This window comes from Arachis stenosperma, chromosome 7, assembly GCF_014773155.1.
Source record: "Arachis stenosperma cultivar V10309 chromosome 7, arast.V10309.gnm1.PFL2, whole genome shotgun sequence".
NCBI lineage: Eukaryota > Viridiplantae > Streptophyta > Magnoliopsida > Fabales > Fabaceae > Arachis > Arachis stenosperma.
Window position 1 is genome coordinate 42,727,139 of NC_080383.1, and position 21,760 is coordinate 42,748,898.

At 39.5% G+C, this 21,760-nt stretch overlaps 1 non-coding gene across 1 annotated transcript; it reads right to left on the minus strand.

Annotated features, from left to right (window-relative positions):
- Positions 1–647: 647 nt before the first annotated feature.
- On the minus strand, positions 648–751 carry LOC130942640 (small nucleolar RNA R71). Its single transcript, XR_009071205.1, has one exon. It is a non-coding gene; the product is annotated as a small nucleolar RNA R71 (small nucleolar RNA).
- Positions 752–21,760: the final 21,009 nt, after the last annotated feature.

The following is a 21,760-nucleotide window of genomic DNA, read 5'->3' on the forward strand; positions in this document are numbered from 1 at the left end:
TATGATTAGATTCTCCACTTTTATTCCTTTCTTCTTCTACTAACAATAAGGAACCTCTTTACTGTGACATAGAGGATTCCTCTTTCTTTTCTTGTTCTCTTCTTCCCTATATGAGCAGGAACAAGAAAAAAGGCATTCTTGTTGAAGCTGATCCTAAACCTGAAAGGACTCTGAAAAAGAAACTAAGAGAAGCTAAATTACAACAATCCAGAGACAACCTTTCTGAAATTTTTGAACGAGAGAAGGAGATGGCAGCCGAACCCAACAACAATAATGCAAGGAGAATGCTAGGTGATTTCACTAAACCAATGTCCAAATTTGATGAAAGAAGCATCTCCATTCCTGCCATTGGAGCAAATAATTTTGAGCTGAAACCTCAATTAGTTGCTCTAATGCAATAGAACTGCAAGTTTCATGGACTTCCATCTGAAGATCCTTACCAATTTTTAACTGAGTTCTTGCAGATTTGTGAGACTATAAAGACGAATGGAGTAGATCATGAAGTCTATAGGCTCATGCTTTTCCCTTTTGCTGTAAGAGACAGAGCTAGAACATGGTTGGACTCACAACCTAAAGATAGCCTGGACTCCTGGGATAAGCTGGTCACGGCCTTCTTGGATAAATTCTTTCCTCCTCAAAAATTGAGCAAGCTTAGAGTGGATGTTCAGACCTTCAAGCAAAAAGATGGTGAATCCCTCTATGAAGCTTGGGAAAGATACAAGCAGATGACCAAAAAGTGTCCTTCTGACATGTTTTCAGAATAGACCATATTAGACATATTCTATTATGGTCTGTTTGAGTTTTCTAAAATGTCACTGGACCATTCTGCAGGTGGATCCATTCACTTAAAGAAAACGCCTGCAGAAGCTCAAGAACTTGTTGACATGGTTGCAAATAACCAATTCATGTACACTTTTGAGAGGAATTCCGTGAATAATGGGACGCTTAAGAAGAAGGAAGTTCTTGAAATTGATACTCTGAATGCCATATTGGCTCAGAACAAAGTGTTGACTCAGCAAGTCAACATGATTTCTCAAAGTCTGAATGGATGGCAAAATGCATCCAACAGTACTAAAGAGGCAGCTTCTGAAGAAGCTTATGATCCTGAGAACCCTACAATAGCAGAGGTAAATTACATGGGTGAACCTTATGGAAACACCTATAATTCATCATGGAGAAATCATCCAAATTTCTCATAGAAGGATCAACAAAAGCCTCAACAAGACTTTAATAATGGTAGAAGAAATAGGCTAAGCAATAACAAGCCTTTTCCATAATCTTCTCAGCAACACATAGAGAATTCTGAGCAGAGCTCCTCTAATTTAGCAAATTTAGTCTCTGATCTGTCTAAGGCCACTTTAAGTTTCATGAGTGAAACAAGGTCATCCATCAGAAATTTGGAGGCACAAGTGGGCCAGCTGAGTAAGAAAGTCACTGAAACTCCCCCTAGTACTCTCCCAAGCAATACAGAAGAAAATCCAAGAGGAGAGTGCAAGGCCGTTGATGTAATCAATATGGCCGAATGTACAAGGGAGGAGAAGGACGAAAATCCTAGTGAGGAAGACCTCCTGGGACGTCTCTCAAGCAAGAAGGAGTTCCCCATTGAAGACCTAAAGAAATCTGAGGCTCATATAGAGACCATAGAGATTCCATTAAATCTCCTTCTGCCATTCATGAGCTCTGAAGATTATTCTTCTTCTGAAGAGAATGAAGATGTAACTGGAGAGCAAGTTGCTTAATATCTAGGAGCCATCATGAAGCTGAATGCCAAGTTATTTGGTAATGAGACTTGGGAAGGTGAACCTCCCTTGCTCATTAGTGAACTTGATACATGGGTTCAGCAAACTCTACCTCAAAAGAAATAAGATCCTGGGAAATTCTTAATACCCTGTACCATAGGCACCATGACCTTTGAAAAGGCTCTGTGTGACCTAGGGTCAGGCATAAATCTTATGCCATTCTTTGTAATAGAGAAACTAGGGATCATTGAGGTACAGCCTGCCTTATTCTCATTACAATTGGCAGACAAGTCAGTAAGACAGGCTTATGGATTAGTAGAGGACGTGTTAGTAAAGGTTGAAGGCCTTTACATCCCTGTTGATTTCATAATCTTAGACACTAGGAAGGAAGGAGATGAATGCATCATCCTTGGAAGACCTTTCCTAGCCACAGCAGGCCCTGTAATAGATATTAACAGAGGAGAATTAGTCCTTCAATTGAATGGGGACTACCTTATGTTTAAGGCACACGGCCATCCCTCTGTAACAAAAGAGAGTAAGCATGCAGAGCTTCTCTCAATACAGAGTCAAACAGAGCCCCCACAATCAAACTCTAAGTTTGGTGTTGGGAGGCCACAACCAAACTCTAAGTTTGGTGTTGAACCCCCATATCCAAACTCTAAGTTTGGTGTTGGGAGTCCACAACATTGACCTGATCACCTTTGTGGCTCCATGAGAGCCCACTGTCAAGCTATTGACATTAAAGAAGCGCTTGTTGGGAGGCAACCCAATTTTTATTTATCTAATTTTATTTTTATTTTATTGTTATTTTGTGTTTTAGTAGGTTCATGATCATGTGGAGTCACGAAAATAATACTAAAATTAAAAATAGAATTAAAAACAGCAGAAAAAAAATCACACCTTGGAGGAAGGACTTACTGGCGTTTAAACGCCAGTAAGATGCATCTGGCTGGCGTTCAACGCCAGAACAGAGCATGGATCTGGCGCCAAACGCCAAAAACAAGCAACATCCTGGCGTTCAGACACCAGGAATATGCCCTGAGGAAAGCTGGCGCTGAACGCCAGTAACAAGCATGGAACTGGCGTTCAACGCCAGAAACATGCTGCACATGGGCGTTGAATGCCCAGAACGTGCATCACTTCGGTGTTTAAACGCCAGAATAGTATGCTAAGGCATTTTACATGCCTAATTGGTGCAGGGATATAAATCCTTGACACCTCAGGATCTGTGGACCCCACAAGATCATCTCAGGATCTGGGGACCCCACAGGATCCCCACCTAACATATTCCCACCTTACCTCCTAATCCTATAACACACTTCCCAAAACCCCTTCACCTATCACCTCAATTTCTCTTCCTAATTACCCCCTTCACCACTCACATCCATCCACTCTTCCCCACAAACCCCACCTACCTTCAAAATTCAAAATTCTTTCCCACCCAAACCCACCCTAAATGGCCGAACCTACCCTCTCCCCTTTCCCTATATAAACCCCTCCATTCTACTTCATTTTCACACAACACAACCCCCTCTTCTATACCTTGGCCGAAACCTACACCTCCCCTTCTCCTCCCTCTTTTCTTTTTTTTTCTACTTCTCTTCTTTCTTCTCTTGCTCGAGGGCAAGCAATATTTTAAGTTTGGTGTGGTAAAAGCATAAGCTTTTTGTTTTTCCATAACCATTGATGGCACCCAAGGCCGGAGAATCCTCTAGAAAAGGGAAAGGGAAGACAAAAGCTTCCACCTCCGAGTCATGGGAGATGGAAAGATTCATCTCCAAAAGCCATCAAGACCACTTCGATGATGTTGTGGCCAAGAAGAAGGTGATCCCTGAGGTCTCTTTCAAGCTAAAAAAAAATGAGTATCCGGAGATCCGACATGAGATTCAAAGAAGAGGTTGGGAAATTCTAACCAACCCCATTCAACAAGTTGAAATTTTAATGGTTCAACAGTTCTATGCCAATGCATGGATCACTAGGAACCATGATCAAAGTATGAACCCAAGTCCAAAGAATTATCTTACAATGGTTCGGGGGAAATACTTAGATTTTAGTCCGAAAAATGTGAGGTTGGAATTCAACTTGTCCATGATGCAAGGAGATGAACGCCCCTACACTAGAAGGGTCAACTTTAATCAAGGGTTGGACCAAGTCCTTATGGACATATGTGTGGAAGTAGCTCAATGGAAAAGAGACTCCAAAGGCAAGCCGGTTCAACTAAAAAGACTGGACCTCAAGCCTGTGGCTAGAGGATGGTTGGAGTTCATTCAACGCTCCATCATCCCCAATAGCAACCGATCTGAAGTTACTGTGGATCGGGCAATCATGATTCATAGCATCATGATTGGAGAGGAAGTAGAGGTTCATGAAGTCATCTCCCATGAATTATACAAAATAGCCGATAAGTCCTCTACTTTGGCAAGGCTAGCTTTTCCTCATCTTATTTGCCATCTATGTTACTCAGCTGGAGTTATCATAGAAGGAGACATCCTCATTGAGGAGGACAATCCCATCACTAAGAAAAGGATGGAGCAAACAAGAGAGCCCACTCATGGAGCCCAAGGGATGCATGAGGAAGCTCATCACCAAGAAATCCCGGAGATGCCTCAAGGGAAGCACTTTCCTCCCAACAACTATTGGGAACAACTCAACACTTCCTTAGAAGATATGAGTTACAATGTGGAACAATTAAGGGTAGAACATCAAGAGCACTCCATCATTCTCCATGAAATAAGAGAAGATCAAAGAGCAATGAGGGAGGAGCAACAAAGGCAAGAAAGGGACATAGAAGAGCTTAAGGACATCACTGGTCCTTCAAGAAGAAGACGCCACTAAGGTGGACTCATTCCTTGTTCTTATTTCTCTGTTTTTCGATTTTTATGCTTCATGTCTATTTATGTTTTGTGTCTCTACTTCATGATCATTAGTATGTAGTAACTATGTCTTAAGGCTATAAATAATTCCATGAATCCTTCACCTCTCTTAAATAAAAAAATGTTTCTAATTCAAAAGAACAAGAAGTACATGAATTTCGAATTTATCCTTGAATTTAATTTAATTATATTGATGTGGTGACAATACTTTTTGTTTTTTGAATGAATGCTTGAACAGTGAATATTTTTGATCTTGTTGTTTATGAATGTTAAAATTGTTGGCTCTTGAAAGAATGATGAACAAAGAGAAATGTTATTGATGATCTGAAAAATCATAAAATTGATTCTTGAAGCAAGAAAAAGCAGTGAAAAAGCAAAAGCTTGCGAAAAAAAAGTGGCGAAAGAAAAAATTTAGAAAGAAAAAGAAAAAGCAAGCAGAAAAAGCCAATAACCCTTAAAACCAAAAGGCAAGGGTAAAAAAGATCCAAGGCTTTGAGCATCAATGGATAGGAGGGCCCAAGGAAATAAAATCCAAGCCTAAGCGGCTAAATCAAGCTATCCCTAACCATGTGCTTGTGGCATGCAGGTCCAAGTAAAAAGCTTGAGACTGAGTGGTTAAAGTCGTGATCCAAAGCAAAAAGAGTGTGCTTAAGAGCTCTGGACACCTCTAACTGGGGACTCTAGCAAAGCTGAGTCACAATCTGAAAAGGTTCACCCAGTCATGTGTTTGTGACATTTATGTATCCGGTGGTAATACTGGAAAACAAAGTGCTTAGGGCCACGGCCAAGACTCATAAAAGTAGCTGTGTTCAAGAATCAACATACTTAACTAGGAGAATCAATAACACTATCTGAAATTCTAAGTTCCTATAGAAGCCAATCATTCTAAACTTCAAGGGAAAAAGTGAGATGCCAAAACTATTCAGAAGCAAAAAGCTACAAGTCCCGCTCATCTAATTAGAATTAATATTCAATGATATTTCGGAATTTATAGTATATTCTCTTCTTTTTATCCTAATTGATTTTCAGTTGCTTGGGGACAAGCAACAATTTAAGTTTGGTGTTGTGATGAGCGGATAATTTATACGCTTTTTGGCATTGTTTTTAGGTAGTTTTTAGTATGATCTAGTTACTTTTAGGGATGTTTTCATTAGTTTTTATGCTAAATTCACATTTTTGGACTTTACTATGAGTTTGTGTGTTTTTCTGTGATTTTAGGTATTTTCTGGCTGAAATTGAGGGACTTGAGCAAAACTCTAATAGGAGGCTGACAAAGGACTACTGATGCTGTTGGAATCTGAACTCCCTGCACTCGAAATAGATTTTCTGGAGCTACAGAACTTTAAATGGTGTGCTCTCAACGGCGTTGGAAAGTAGACATCCAGATCTTTCCATCAATATAGAATAGTTCATACTTTATTCGTGATTAGATGATGTAAACCGGCGCTCAACGCCAGTTCCATGTTGCTGTCTGGAGTCAAACGCCAGAAACACATCACGAACCGGAGTTGAACGCCCAAAACACGTTACAACTTGGCATTCAACTCCAAAAGAAGCCTCAGGTCGTGGATAGATCAAGCTCAGCCCAAACATACACCAAGTGGGCCCTGGAAATGGATTTATGCATCAATTACTTACTTCTGTAAACCCTAGTAGCTAGTTTAGTATAAATAGAAATTTTTACTAGTGTATTAGTCGTCTTTTGACCACATCTTTGGACGATTAGTTCTTAGATCATGGGGGCTGGCCATTCGGCCATGCCTGGACCTTTCACTTATGTATTTTCAACGGTGGAGTTTCTACACACCATAGATTAAGGGTGTGGAGCTCTACTGTACCTCAAGTTTCAATGCAATTACTATTATTTTCTATCCAATTCGATTTATTCCTGTTCTAAGATATTCGTTGCACTTCAAATTGATGAATGTGATGATCCGTGACACTCATCATCATTCTCACCTATGAACGCGTGTGACTGACAACCACTTCTGTTCTACCTTAGGCCGGGCGTATATCTCTTGGATTCCTTAATCAGAATCTTCGTGGTATAAGCTAGAATTGATGGCAGCATTCATGGGAATCCGGAAAGTCTAACCTTGTCTGTGGTATTCCGAGTAGGATTTCAGGATTGAATGACTGTGACGAGCTTCAAACTCCTGAAGGCTGGGCGTTAGTGACAGACGCAAAAGAATCACGAGATTCTATTCCAACCTAATTGAGAACCGACAGATGATTAGCCGTGCTGTGACAGAGCATTTGGACCATTTTCACTGAGAGGATGGGATGTAGCCATTGACAACGGTGATGCCCTACATACAGCTTGCCATGGAAAGGAGTAAGAAGGATTGGATGAAAGCAGTAGGAAAGCAGAGATTCAACAGGGACAAGCATCTCCATACACTTATCTGAAATTTCCACCATTAATTTACATAAGTATTTCTATCTTTTGTTATTTAAGCAAGTATCTCTTTATATTTTCCATAACCAATTATTATCTGCCTGACTGAGATCTACAAGATGACCATAGCTTGCTTCATACCAACAATCTCCGTGGGATCGACCCTTTCTCACGTAAGGCATTACTTGGATGACCCAGTGCACTTGCTGGTTAGTTGTGCGAAGTTGTGAATTAAATTTTAGACACCATGATATTGAGCATCAAGTTTTTAGAGCCATTATCAGGGAATTAATTCCATACAACAATAAAGAGTACGAATCACAATTTCGTCCACCAGTGATTTGGGATCCAGCATCAATCTGATGCCACTTCCTATGATGAGAAAGCTATCTAAAGAAGAGGTGATGCCCACAAGAATGTCATTGCAACTAGCTGATAGGTTACTCATAATACCCAATGGAATGTTAGAGAACCTCCTAGTCAAGGTGGGTAATTTTATCTTTCCGCAGATTTTGTGATTCTGGACTTAGATGAAGAAGGAAGTAATTCAATCATATTGGGAAGACCCTTTCTAGCCACAGCAAGAGCCATCATTGATGTAGAAAAAGGATAGATGATCTTAAGGGCACACGATGAACAAATAACTCTTAATGTCTTCAAAGAGATACAACTTTCTGCTGAAAAGAAAGACTGCATGAGGATTGAGGATGAGGATTTAAACTGGAAGGAGAAGCCCAATGAATCATCCCTAGGAATTATGAACTCAGCCTTGAGAAAGAAGCTTGAGTCTGAAGAAAAGCAGAAAGATCAAGAGAACAAAGAAATTGAGAAGGAGCTACAAGAAAAGACACCAGAGGGGACAGTGAAGAAGAAAGTCCATGACATTGAAATCACCAAGAAGTGAGAGTCAAAGAAAAAGGGAAAGAAGAGTAAGCAAAAGGTGCCTAAGGGGTGGAGGTACAAGAAAATTCTGATAGAAAGATTCTCACCGGGAGACAAGGTGAAGCTGATCTATCAATAGTTGAAAACACTTCCACATCCTTCTGAATTCTACATTGTCAACAATATCTTCTCATTGGAGCATGTAGAGATTATCAAACAAGAAATTGGAAGAAAGCTCACAGTGAGAGGAGACAAGCTGAGACACTATGATCATCAGCCGCCCTAACAGAGAACAAATGTCAAGCTAGTGACAATAAAAGAGCGCTCCATGGGAGGCAAACCGTGTTTAGCATTTTCATTTACCTATTTAGTGATAATAATCAATGGTCTTCTAGCATGAATTCAGGCTTTCATAAATAAATTTGACAGCTCCATATGGCATTTTTCAAGAAGCATATGATTAACTTCTAAGTTTGGTGTGCCTAGAGGCACCCTAAGATGATTTCAAACATGATGAACATATAGACATCTTAGGATATGTACTTAAGCATTTTCTTGAAGTATATAGCCAAACATTAAGTTTGGTGTTCTGCATATGCTATGAGTACAAATGATAAGAATCAAATTTGTTTTAAGTCTTGAATTTCATGAGAGTTAAACCATGCTCTGCATCCTTTTTGAGTTTATGTTTGAAAATAGAAAATAAAGTAGTCCTCATGATTATTGAATCAAAGGTGACAAGGACTTTATTGAACTTTTGCATGAATCATATGGTGGATAACAAGTTTGGTGTGCAAGGCACCTAGGATGATGCATAAGACTCATAATATGTACATCCTAGGAATCGAATTTAATTCTTTGAGCCACATGATCAAACACTAAGTTTGGTGTCCACCAATGTTACATATATGCCTACAAGAAGTCATGTTTTGATTGTTGATTCATGAGGAACACTTAGCCAAATTTGCAAAAATTCAAAAGTTAGTTAATTCTTTTCATTTTGCCGCCATTTAAGTTGATTCAATTTTTATTTTGTTGTGGTGAATAGGCATATAGAGGAGGAGATTGCTGGAGAAGACAAGTCAAGGAGAGGCTCGACTATTCTAGAGCAAAAGCAAGTCACATGACCTTGAAAGTTGCTCATTGGGAAGTACAATTTTGCACATTAGTTAGTTAGGTGTGTCATAAGAACACCTTGATGACCGAACCTACCAACCTAATAAAGAAGCAATCCTTGTCTCCATTCAATCCTACATGCACGGCCTTCATTTCCACTATCTCAAATGCATCCCCACCATCCATTTCTTCACCACCTTTCACTATAAAGTAGCCTTCATTTGGTCCGAGCTTCACACTCAAAGCTACAACTTCTTGCATTCACATTTCACTTCTTGTAATCCCGTAACTTCAAGTCATACCCGTTTGCTCTTTGATGAGTCCATATTTTCCGATATATTTTGACTCAATTTGGATGGATTCTAGCATATGAACTCACACTTAAGCACCCAAATAGCATACTTTTGTGTTTGATCCCTGATTTGATCCTAAATGTGAAAATATGCATTTCAATGCATAGATTAGTGATTTTTAATTTCACTTTTATGTCATTCGATGCCATGATATGGTTTGTGAGTGATTTCAGACCTTAGAGGCAAGAGTGGATGGCCAAAAGTGGAAGAAAGCATGTATAAGGGAGAAAACATGAAGAAAACAAGGAAAAGCACACACAGCAAAGTGTGCGTGCACACAAGCACCCGTGCGTACGCACAGGTCAACTTTCAGCCGAGTGTGCGGACGCACACGTTTGTCCATCCACACAGATCCCTGCACGTGATTGCATTAATGAAACACGTGCTGCGCGAATTTGGAGGCCTTTAGCTCATTTTTGGAAGGCTGAAATTGGTGCACGAAATTGTGATCACTACTTTTCACAACACAAATAATCCCTGGTAATGAATCCAAAAATTTGGTGCTCAATACCATGGTATAAACATAACTTCGCACAACTAACCAGCAAGTGCACTGGGTCGTCCAAGTAATAAACCTTACGTGAGTAAGGGTCGATCCCACGGAGATTGTTGGTATGAAGCAAGCTATGGTCATCTTGTAAATCTTAGTCTGGCAGATTCAAATGGTTATAGATGATTTATGAATAAAGCATAAAACAAGGATAGAGATACTTATGCAATTCATTGGTGAGAATTTCAGATAAGCGTATGGAGATGCTTTGTCCCTTCCGTCTCTCTGCTTTCCTACTGTCTTCATCCAATCCTTCTTACTCCTTTCCATGGCAAGCTGTATGTTGGGCATCACCGTTGTCAGTGGCTACAATCCTGTCCTCTCAGTGAAAATGTTCAACGCACCCTATCACGGCACAGCTAATCATTTGTCGATTCTCAATCAGGTTGGAATAGAATCCATTGATTCTTTTGCGTCTGTCACTAACGCCCAGCCTTCAGGAGTTTGAAGCTCGTCACAGTCATTCAATCATTGAATCCTACTCAGAATACCACAGACGATGTTTAGACCTTCCGGATTCTCTTGAATGCCGCCATCAATTCTAGTTTATACCACGAAGATTCTGATTAAGGAATCCAAGAGATAAACATTCAAGCCTTGTTTGCTTGTAGAACGGGAGTGGTTGTCAGGCACGCGTTCATAAGTGAGAATGATGATGAGCGTCACATAATCATTAAATTCATCAAGTTCTTGAGTGCGAATGAATATCTTGGAATAAGAACAAGCTGAATTGAATAGAAGAACAATAGTAATTGCATTAATACTCGAGGTACAGCAGAGCTCCACACCTTAATCTATGGTGTGTAGAAACTCCACCGTTGAAAATACATAAGAACAAGGGCTAGGCATGCCCGTGAGGCCAGCCCCCAAATGATCTAAGAACTAGACGTCCAAAGATGATCCTAAGATCGAAAATGATCAAAAGATGAAAATACAATAGTAAAAGGTGCTATTTGTAGAGAACTAGTAGCCTAGGTTTACAGAAATGAGTAAATGACATAAAAATCCACTTCCGGGCCCACTTGATGTGTGCTTGGGCTGAGCATTGAAAAATTTTCGTGTAGAGTCTTTTCTTGAAGTTAAACGCCAGGTTTTGTGCCAGTTTGGGCGTTTAACTCCCATTCTTGTGCCAGTTCCGGCGTTTAACGCCGAGCAGTTTTGAGCTGATTTGAAACGCCGGTTTGGGCCATCAAATCTCGGGCAAAGTATGGACTATTATACATTGCTGGAAAGCCCAGGGTGTCTACTTTCCAACGCCGTTGAGAGCGCGCCAATTGGGCTTCTGTAGCTCCAGAAAATCCACTTCGAGTGCAGGGAGGTCAGAATCCAACAGCATCTGCAGTCCTTTTCAGTCTCTGAATCAGATTTTTGCTCAGGTCCCTCAATTTCAGCCAGAAAATACCTGAAATCACAGAAAAACACACAAAATCATAGTAAATTCCAGAAAAGTGAATTTTAACTAAAAACTAATAAAAATATAATAAAAACTAACTAAAACATACTAAAAATATACTAAAAACAATGCCAAAAAGCGTATAAATTATCCGCTCATCACAACACCAAACTTAAATTGTTGCTTGTCCCCAAGCAACTGAAAATCAAATAAGATAAAGAGAAGAGAATATGCAATGAATTCCAAAAATATCTATGAAGATCAGTATTAATTAGATGAGCGGGGCTTTTAGCTTTTTGCCTCTGAACAGTTTTGGCATCTCACTCTATCCTTTGAAATTCAGAATGATTGGCTTCTATAGGAACTCAGAATCCAGATAGTGTTATTGATTCTCCTAGTTAGGTATGATGATTCTTGAACACAGCTACTTTATGAGTCTTGGCTGTGGCCCAAAGCACTCTGTCTTCCAGTATTACCACCGGATACATACATGCCACAGACACATAATTGGGTGAACCTTTTCAGATTGTGACTCAGCTTTGCTAGAGTCCCCAATTAGAGGTGTCCAGGGTTCTTAAGCACACTCTTTTTGCCTTGGATCACAACTTTATTTCTTTCTTTTTCTTTCTTTTTCTCTTTCTCCTTTTTTTCGTTTTTTCTCTTTTTTTTTCGCTTTTTTTTGTATTCACTGCTTTTTCTTGCTTCAAGAATCATTTTTATGATTTTTCATATCCTCAGTAACATGTCTCCTTTTTCATCATTCTTTCAAGAGCCAACCATTCATGAACAACAAATTCAAAAGACATATGCACTGTTTAAGCATACATTCAGAAAACAAAAGTATTGCCACCACATCAAAATAATTAATCTGTTATAAAATTTAAAATTCATGTAATTCTTCTCTTTTTCAATTAAGAACATTTTTCATTTAAGAAAGGTGATGGATTCATAGGACATTCATAAATTTAAGGCATAGACACTAAGACACTAATGATCATAAGACACAAACATAGATAAACATAAGCATAAATTTTCGAAAAACAGAAAAATGAAGAACAAGGAAATTAAAGAACGGGTCCACCTTAGTGATGGCGACTTGTTCTTCCTCTTGAAGATCTATTGGAGTGCTTGAGCTCCTCAATGTCTCTTCCTTGCCTTTGTTGCTCCTCTCTCATGATTCTTTGATCTTCTCTAATTTCATGGAGGAGGATGGAATGTTCTTGGTGCTCCACCCTTAGTTGTCCCATGTTGGAACTCAGTTCTCCTAGGGAGGTATTGATTTGCTCCCAATAGTTTTGTGGAGGAAACTGCATCCCTTGAGGTATCTCAGGGATTTCATGATGAGTGGGATCTCTTGTTTGCTCCATCCTTTTCTTAGTGATGGGCTTGTCCTCATCAATGGGGATGTCTCCCTCTATGTCAACTCCAACTGAATAACAGAGGTGACAAATGAGATGAGGAAAGGCTAACCTTGCCAAGGTAGAGGACTTGTCCGTCACCTTATAAAGTTCTTGGGGTATGACCTCATGAACTTCTACTTTTTCTCCAATCATGATGCTATGAATCATGATGGCCCAGTCTAGAGTAACTTCAGACCGGTTGCTAGTGGGAATGATTGAGCGTTGGAGTTTTCTCCAACCATCCCCTAGCTACGGGCTTGAGGTCATGCCTTCTCAATTGAACCGGCTTCCCTCTTGAATCTCTCTTCCATTGGGCGCCCTCTTCACAAATGTCTGTGAGGACTTGGTCCAACCTTTGATTAAAGTTGACCCTTCTAGTGTAAGGGTGTTCATCTCCTTGCATCATGGGCAAGTTGAATGCCAACCTTACATTTTCTGGACTAAAATCTAAGCATTTCCCCCGAACCATTGTAAGCCAATTCTTTGGGTTCGGGTTCACACTTTGATCATGGCTCTTGGTGATCCATGCATTGGCATAGAACTCTTGAACCATTAAGATTCTGACTTGTTGAATGGGGTTGGTAAGAACTTCCCAACCTCTTCTTCGAATCTCATGTCGGACCTCCGGATATTCACTCTTTTTGAGTTTGAAAGGGACCTCGGGGATCACCTTCTTCAAGGCCACAACTTCATAGAAGTGGTCTTGATGCACCCTTGAGATGAATCTCTCCATCTCCCAAGACTCGGAGGTGAAAGCTTTTGCCTTCCCTTTCCTCTTTCTAGAGGTTTCTCCGGCCTTGGATGCCATAAATGGTTATGGAAAAACAAAAAGCAATGCTTTTACCACACCAAACTTAAAAGGTTTGCTCGTCCTCGAGCAAAAGAATAAAGAAGAGAGTAGAAGAAGAAGAAATAGAGGAGATGGAGATGGCTTTGTGGTTCAGCCAAAGGGGGAGAAGTAATGTTTAGGGTATGTGAAAATGAGGGAGTAAAGATGGGTTTATATAGCGGTGGAGAGAGAGGTAGGGTTCGGTTATGGGAGGGTGGGTTTAGGAGGGAAAGTGGTTTAAATTTGAATGGTGAGGTAAGTGAGGTTTTATGAAGGATGGATGTGAGTGGTGAAGAGAAAGATGGGATTGATAGGTGAAGGGTTTTTGGGGAAGAGTGGTAGAGGTGATTGGTGAATGGGTGAAGAAGAAGAGAGAGGGTGGTGGGTAGGTGGGGATCCTGTGGGGTCCACAGATCCTGAGGTGTCAAGGAAAAGTCATCCCTGCACCAAGTGGCGAGCAAAATTGCTCTCTGTGCCAATTCTGGCGTTAAACGCCGGGCTGGTGCCCATTTCTGGCGTTTAACGCCAGCTTCTTGCCCTTTCCTGGCGTTTAACGCCAGTCTGGTGCCCCTTTCTGGCGTTAAACGTCCAGAATGGTGCCAGACTGGGTGTTAAACGCCCATTTGCTAGCTTCACTGGCGTTTAAACGCCAGCAAGTTCTCCTCCAGGGTGTGCTATTTTTCTTTCTATTTTTCATTCTGTTTTTGCTTTTTCAACTGATTTTGTGACTTCTCATGATCATCAACCTACAGAAAATATAAAATAACAAAGGAAAATAGATAAAATATAACATTGGGTTGCCTCCCAACAAGCGCTTCTTTAATGTCAATAGCTTGATAGTGGGCTCTCATGGAGCCTCACAGATACTCAGAGCAATGTTGGAACCTCCCAACACCAAACTTAGAGTTTGAATGTGGGGGGGGGGGGTTCAACACCAAACTTAGAATTTGGTTGTGGCCTCCCAACACCAAACTTAGAGTTTGACTGTGGGGGCTCTGTTTGACTCTGTTTTGAGAGAAGCTCTTCATGCTTCCTCTCCATGGTGACAGAGGGATATCCTTGAGCCTTAAACACAAAGGATTCTTCATTCACTTGAATGATCAATTCTCCTCTGTCCACATCAATCACAGCCTTTACTGTGGCTAGGAAGGGTCTGCCAAGGATGATGGATTCATCCATGCACTTCCCAGTCTCTAGAACTATGAAATCAGCAGGGATGTAATAGTCTTCAATCTTTACCAAAACATCCTCTACAAGTCCATAAGCTTGTTTTCTTGAATTGTCTGCCATCTCTAGTGAGATTCTTGCAGCTTGTACCTCAAAGATCCCTAGCTTCTCCATTACAGAGAGAGGCATGAGGTTTACACTTGACCCTAGGTCACACAGAGCCTTCTTAAAGGTCATGGTGCCTATGGTACAAGGTATTAAGAACTTCCCAGGGTCTTGTCTCTTTTGAGGTAATCTCTGCCTAGACAAGTCATCCAGTTCTTTGGTGAGCAAAGGGGGTTCATCCTCCCAAGTCTCATTACCAAATAACTTGTCATTTAGCTTCATGATTGCTTCAAGGTATTTAGCAACTTGCTCTTCAGTGACATACTCATCCTCTTCAGAGGAAGAATACTCATCAAAGCTCATGAATGGCAGAAGTAAATCCAACGGAATCTCTATGGTCTCAGTGTGAGCCTCAGATTCCTATGGTTCCTCATTAGGAAACTCATTGGAGGCCAGTGGACGTCCATTGAGGTCTTCCTCGGTGGCGTTCACTGCCTCTCCCTCCTCTCCAAGTTTGGCCATGTTGATGGCCTTACATTCTCCTTTTGGATTTTCTTCTATATTGCTCGGAAGAGTACTAGGAGGGAGTTCAGTAATTTTCTTGCTCAGCTGTCCCACTTGTGCCTCCAAATTCCTAATGGAGGACCTTGTTTTAGTCATGAAACTTTGAGTGGTTTTGATTAGATCAGAGACCATGGTTGCTAAGTTAGAGTTGTTCTGCTTAGAATTCTCTGTCTGTTGCTGAGAAGATGATGGAAAAGGCTTGCCATTGCTAAACCTGTTTCTTCCACCATTATTGTTGTTGAAACCTTGTTGAGGTCTCTGTTGATCCTTCCATGAGAGATTTGGATGATTTCTCCATGAAGAATTATAGGTGTTTCCATAGGGTTCTCCCATGTAATTCACCTCTTCCATTGAAGGGTTCTCAGGATCATAAGCTTCTTCTTCAGATGAAGCATCCTTAGTACTGCCTGGTGCAGCTTGCATTCCAAACAGACTTTGAGAAATCAAATTGACTTGCTGAGTCAATATCTTGTTCTGAGCCAATATGGCATTCAGAGTATCAATCCCAAGAACTCCTTTCTTCTGATTCGTCCCATTGTTCACAGGATTCCTTTCAGAAGTGTACATGAATTGGTTATTTGCAACCATTTCAATTAGTTCTTGAGCTTCTGTAGGCGTCTTCTTCAAATGAAGAGATCTTCCAGCAAAGCTATCCAAAGACATCTTGGACAGTTCAGACAGACCATCATAGAAAATACATATGATGCTCCATTCAGAAAGCATGCCAGAAGGACACTTTCTGATTAATTGTTTGTATCTTTCCCAAGCTTCATAGAGGGATTCTCCTTCCTTCTATCTGAAGGTTTGGACTTCCACTCTAAGCTTACTCAATTTTTGAGGTGGAAAGAACTTTGCCAAGAAGGCATTGACTAGCTTTTCCCAAGAGTTCAGGCTTTCTTTAGGTTGTGAGTCCAACCATATCCTAGCTCTGTCTCTTACAGCAAAAGGGAATAGCATAAGTCTGTAGACCTCAGGGTCAACCCCATTAGTCTTGACAGTGTCACAGATTTGCAAGAATTCAGCTAAAAACTGATGAGGATCTTCCAATGGAAGTCCATGGAACTTGCAATTTTGTTGCATTAGAGAAACTAATTGAGGCTTAAGCTCAAAGTTGTTTGCTCCAATGGCAGGGATAGAGATGCTTCTCCCATAGAAGTCGGGAGTAGGTGCAGTAAAGTCACCCAACACCTTCCTTGCATTGTTGGCATTGTTGTTGTTTTCGGCTGCCATGGGTTCTTCTTTGAAGATTTCTGTTAGATCCTCTATAGAGAGTTGTGCCTTAGCTTCTCTTAGCTTTTGCTTCAAGGTCCTTTCAGGTTCAGGATCAGCCTCAACAAGAATGCTTTTGTCTTTGCTCCTGCTCATATGAAAGAGAAGAGAACAAGAAAATATGGAATCCTCTATGTCACAGTATAGAGATTCTTGAGGTGTCAGAGGAAAAGAAAAATAGAAGGAAGAAGTAGAAGAATTCGAACTTATCAAGAGAGATGGAGTTCGAATTGTGCATTAAGGAATAGTGTTAGTCCATAAATAGAAGGATATGAGAAGAAGGGAAGAAATTTTCGAAAACAAAGTAAAAGATTTTAAAAACATTTTGAAAAATAGTAATTGATTTTCGAAAACTAAGATTGGAAAAAATCAAGTGATTTTTGAAAAAGATTTTGAAATTAGAAATCAAAAAGATATGATTGAAAACTATTTTGTAAAAGATGTGATTGAGAAGATATGATTGAAAAACAATTTAAAAAGATTTGATTTTAAAAATTAATGTCTTGGCTAACCAAGAAAAGATATGATTCAAACATTAAACCTTTCTCAACAGAAAAGGTAACATACTTGAAATGTTGAATCAAATCATTAATTGATAGCAAGTATTTTTGAAAATGGAAAGAAATTGATTTTGAAAAAGATTTGATTGAAAAGATATGATTTGAAAAAGATTTGGTTTTGAAAAATTTTGAAAACTTAAAAAAAAATTTGAATTAAAAACAGAATCTTCCCTCTTGTGCCATCCTGGCGTTAAACGCCCAGAATGGTGCACATTCTGGCGTTTAACGCCCAAAGCACTACCCTTTTGGGCGTTAAACGCCCAGCCAGGCACCCTGGCTGGCGTTTAAACGCCAGTTTGCCTTCTTCACTGGGCATTTTGAACACCCAGCTTTTTCTGTGTAATTCCTCTGCTGTATGTTCTAAATCTTCAATTCTCTGTATTATTGACTTGAAAAGACACAAATTAAAAATATTTTTTGGATTTTCGATAACGAGGAATAATCAAAATGCAACTAAAATCAAATAACAATGCATGCAAGACAGCAAACTTAGCAGTTTGTATACTACTGACACTAACAAAATGAGAATGCATATAAAAAAAAAACACTCAAGTCAAGAGAATTCAAAGATCAGAGCAAGGAAATCATCAAGAACATCTTGAAGATCACTTAAGACACATGAATAAATGCAAGAAGAACAGAAACATGCAATTGACACCATACTTAACATGAGACACTAGACTTAACAAGAAACATACAATATTTTTGGTTTTTATGATTTTGTAATTTTTTTGGTTTTTTCGAAAATTAAGTGGAAAAGAACATAAAGGTATCAAAATTCTTAATGAGAATTCCAGGAATCATGCAATGTTAGTCTAAAGCTTCAGTCTAAAGAAATTAGACATGGCTAGCCAAGCTTCAGCAGGACATTGCATTCAAGAGCTAAATTGATGAGAATCAATCAGCTTTAGTGATGATAAGAACATCACCTTGAAACACTAGAATTCATTCTTAAGAACTCTGAAGAAATACCTAATCTAAGCAACAAGATGAACCGTCAGTTGTCCAAACTCAATAATCCCCGGCAACGGCGCCAAAAACTTGGTGCACGAAATTGTGATCACTACTTTTCACAACTCAAATAATCCCCGGTAATGAATCCAAAAATTTGGTGCTCAATACCATGGTATAAACACAACTTCGCACAACTAACCAGCAAGTGCACTGGGTCGTCCAAGTAATAAACCTTACGCGAGTAAGGGTCGATCCCACGGAGATTGTGGTATGAAGCAAGCTATGGTCATCTTGTAAATCTTAGTCAGGCAGATTCAAATGGTATAGATGATTTATGAATAAAGCATAAAACAAGGATAGAGATACTTATGCAATTCATTGGTGAGAATTTCAGATAAGCGTATGGAGATGCTTTGTCCCTTCCGTCTCTCTGCTTTCCTACTGTCTTCATCCAATCCTTCTTACTCCTTTCCATGGCAAGCTGTATGTTGGGCATCACCGTTGTCAGTGGCTACAATCCCGTCCTCTCAGTGAAAATGTTCAACGCACCCTGTCACGGCATGGCTAATCATTTGTCGGTTCTCAATCAGGTTGGAATAGAATCCATTGATTCTTTTGCGTCTGTCACTAACGCCCAGCCTTCAGGAGTTTGAAGCTCGTCACAGTCATTCAATCATTGAATCCTACTCAGAATACCACAGACAAGGTTTAGACCTTCCGGATTCTCTTGAATGCCGCCATCAATTCTAGCTTATACCACGAAGATTCTGATTAAGGAATCCAAGAGATAAACATTCAAGCCTTGTTTGCTTGTAGAACGGGAGTGGTTGTCAGACACGCGTTCATAAGTGAGAATGATGATGAGCGTCACATAATCATCACATTCATCAAGTTCTTGAGTGCGAATGAATATCTTGGAATAAGAACAAGTTGAATTGAATAGAAGAACAATAGTAATTGCATTAATACTCGAGGTACAGCAGAGCTCCACACCTTAATCTATGGTGTGTAGAAACTCCACCGTTGAAAATACATAAGAACAAGGTCTAGGCATGGCCGTGAGGCCAGCCCCCAAATTAACTAAGAACTAGACGTCCAAAGATGATCCTAAGATCGAAAATGATCAAAAGATGAAAATACAATAGTAAAAGGTCCTATTTGTAGAGAACTAGTAGCCTAGGGTTTACAGAAATGAGTAAATGACATAAAAATCCACTTTCGGGCCCAGTGGTGTGTGCTTGGGCTGAGCATTGAAGCATTTTCGTGTAGAGACTTTTCTTGGAGTTAAACGCCAGCTTTTGTGCCAGTTTGGGCGTTTAACTCCCATTCTTGTGCCAGTTCCGGCGTTTAACGCCGGGCAGTTTTGAGCTGATTTGGATCGCCGGTTTGGGCCATCAAATCGCGGGCAAAGTATAAACTATTATACATTGCTGGAAAGCCCAGGATGTCTACTTTCCAACGCCGTTGAGAGCGCGCCAATTGGGCTTCAGTAGCTCCAGAAAATCCACTTCGAGTGCAGGGAGGTCAGAATCCAACAGCATCTGCAGTCCTTTTTCAGTCTCTGAATCAGATTTTTGCTCAGGTCCCTCAATTTCAGCCAGAAAATACCTGAAATCACAGAAAAACACACAAACTCATAGTAAAGTCCAGAAAAGTGAATTTTAACTAAAAACTAATAAAAATATAATAAAAACTAACTAAAACATACTTAAAACAATGCCAAAAAGCGTATAAATTATCCGCTCATCAGAAATGCAGAATGGGAGTGCTATATAAAGGGGAGATCAACACTTATCAAGAGAGCTCACTTCTAATTAGGTAGTAGTAGTATAGGAAGCTTCCATAGGAGTAGGAGTAATATAGAGTAGATTGCTTTATTAGGGTTTTTATTTTCATCTTCATTGTAGCATTTTATAGCAAGATTTGATCTTTGATTTTGCTTCTTCAATTGTAAGTACTCTCAATTTCCTTTCAATTAAAGCACTTTCATTTTCTTTGGTTCAAGTTACTTTGTTTATATTTGCAATTTTGTGTTTCCTGAAGTTTTGATCAATGAATTTTATGTTTCATGCTTCCTTTATGTTTGATTGCTTGTTTATATTTGGTTTTGTTGATAGTTGGTTATAGTTGTCAAATTTTCGTTGTAAGTTCCCATGTTTTACTTTTATGCACACAAGGTGTTTGCAAAAATGCCAACTTTAGATTTTGAGTAGATTTTCACACCTTGTCTTGTGGTTTGAGTTCCTAGGATACTAGAGTCATAATGTCTGACATTTAGTGGTAATTCTTGGGTAGTTAGTTGACTCTTGTTTCCATTGACGCTAGCTTTTTATCAACTAGTTTGGTAAGTTAGCTAGGACTTATGGATTAAGGTCAATTATGCTTGCTTGACTTACTTCTCGATGTTAGGGGTTAACTAGGCGAGATTGACTCATCATAATTATCATAGTTGTGGTTATGGCGATGATAGAATTCCTTGGATCCTCTTATTCTCAAGTCAAGGCTCTTTATCGCATTTATAGCATTTTCATTAGTTTTGATCTTGTTTTATTTTTATTGCATTAATTTCCAATTTTGATCATCTCTTAGTTCTTTTATTCTTAAGTTCTTTTAATATTTCCTTTCTTGCTTGAAAACCCCCTTTTTGTCCTAACAACCAAGGAAGTAACACTTCAATTGCATTCCTAGGGAGAACGACCCGAGGTTGAAAGACTTTCGGTTTATATTTGGTTTGAATTGTGATAACATTTGATCTTGAGGATTGATCGTTGGTCTAGGCTATACTTGCAACGAAGGGAATCTATATTTTGGTGAAATGCTAGACTAACACTAATTCTCTTTGTCAAATTTGGCGCCGTTGCTGGGGAACGCAATTGGTGTTATATCTTTTGGTTGATGTAAATATGTTAATAGTGTAGATAGCACTTTTTGGTTGTTTGTTTGATTTTTCCTAGTAGGCTTTTGTTTATATTTTTTTGATGACTTTTTCACACCATCAATGCACCACAAAGGAACCCAAACACTTACCTTTCTAGTCACTAATCTTACACACCATCATCTTACTTCATGCAAAGCCAAAACTCTCACTCTCATGAGTTTGATTGTCAACCTTCATCACCTCAATCTTCATCTTCATATATGGATCAAGCCATACAAGAAGTACTTTTCATGCTCATTCAAGAACAACAAGAGTTCTGGAAGAAGCAAGAGCAAGTCATGTCTACCTTAGTAAAAGTTTTGGATCATTTAGGTTCATTGCGTTCATGCCACAAGCAAGAAATTCTAGTGGATGAATGTGTGGGACCAAGTGAAAAATGTAGAGTGAAAGAAGAATCACAAAATCAAGAAGAAGATGTCGAGTCACAACTTGAAGTGCAAAAGGAGATAGATGAAGAGTTAGTAGGAATTGATCAAGAGGATTCCATCATTCGAGATTTTTTGTCCAACTTGGGTAATTCATTCTATGACCTTCGTGAACCTCCATTATTAGATTTGGAAGGAGATGTTGATGTGGACTTCACACAACCTCCAATTTTTGACTTGAGTGATGAAGAAGAAGATTCAAAAGAGGGTGAGGAAGATTTTAGTTGCCAAGAGGTGAAAGCATT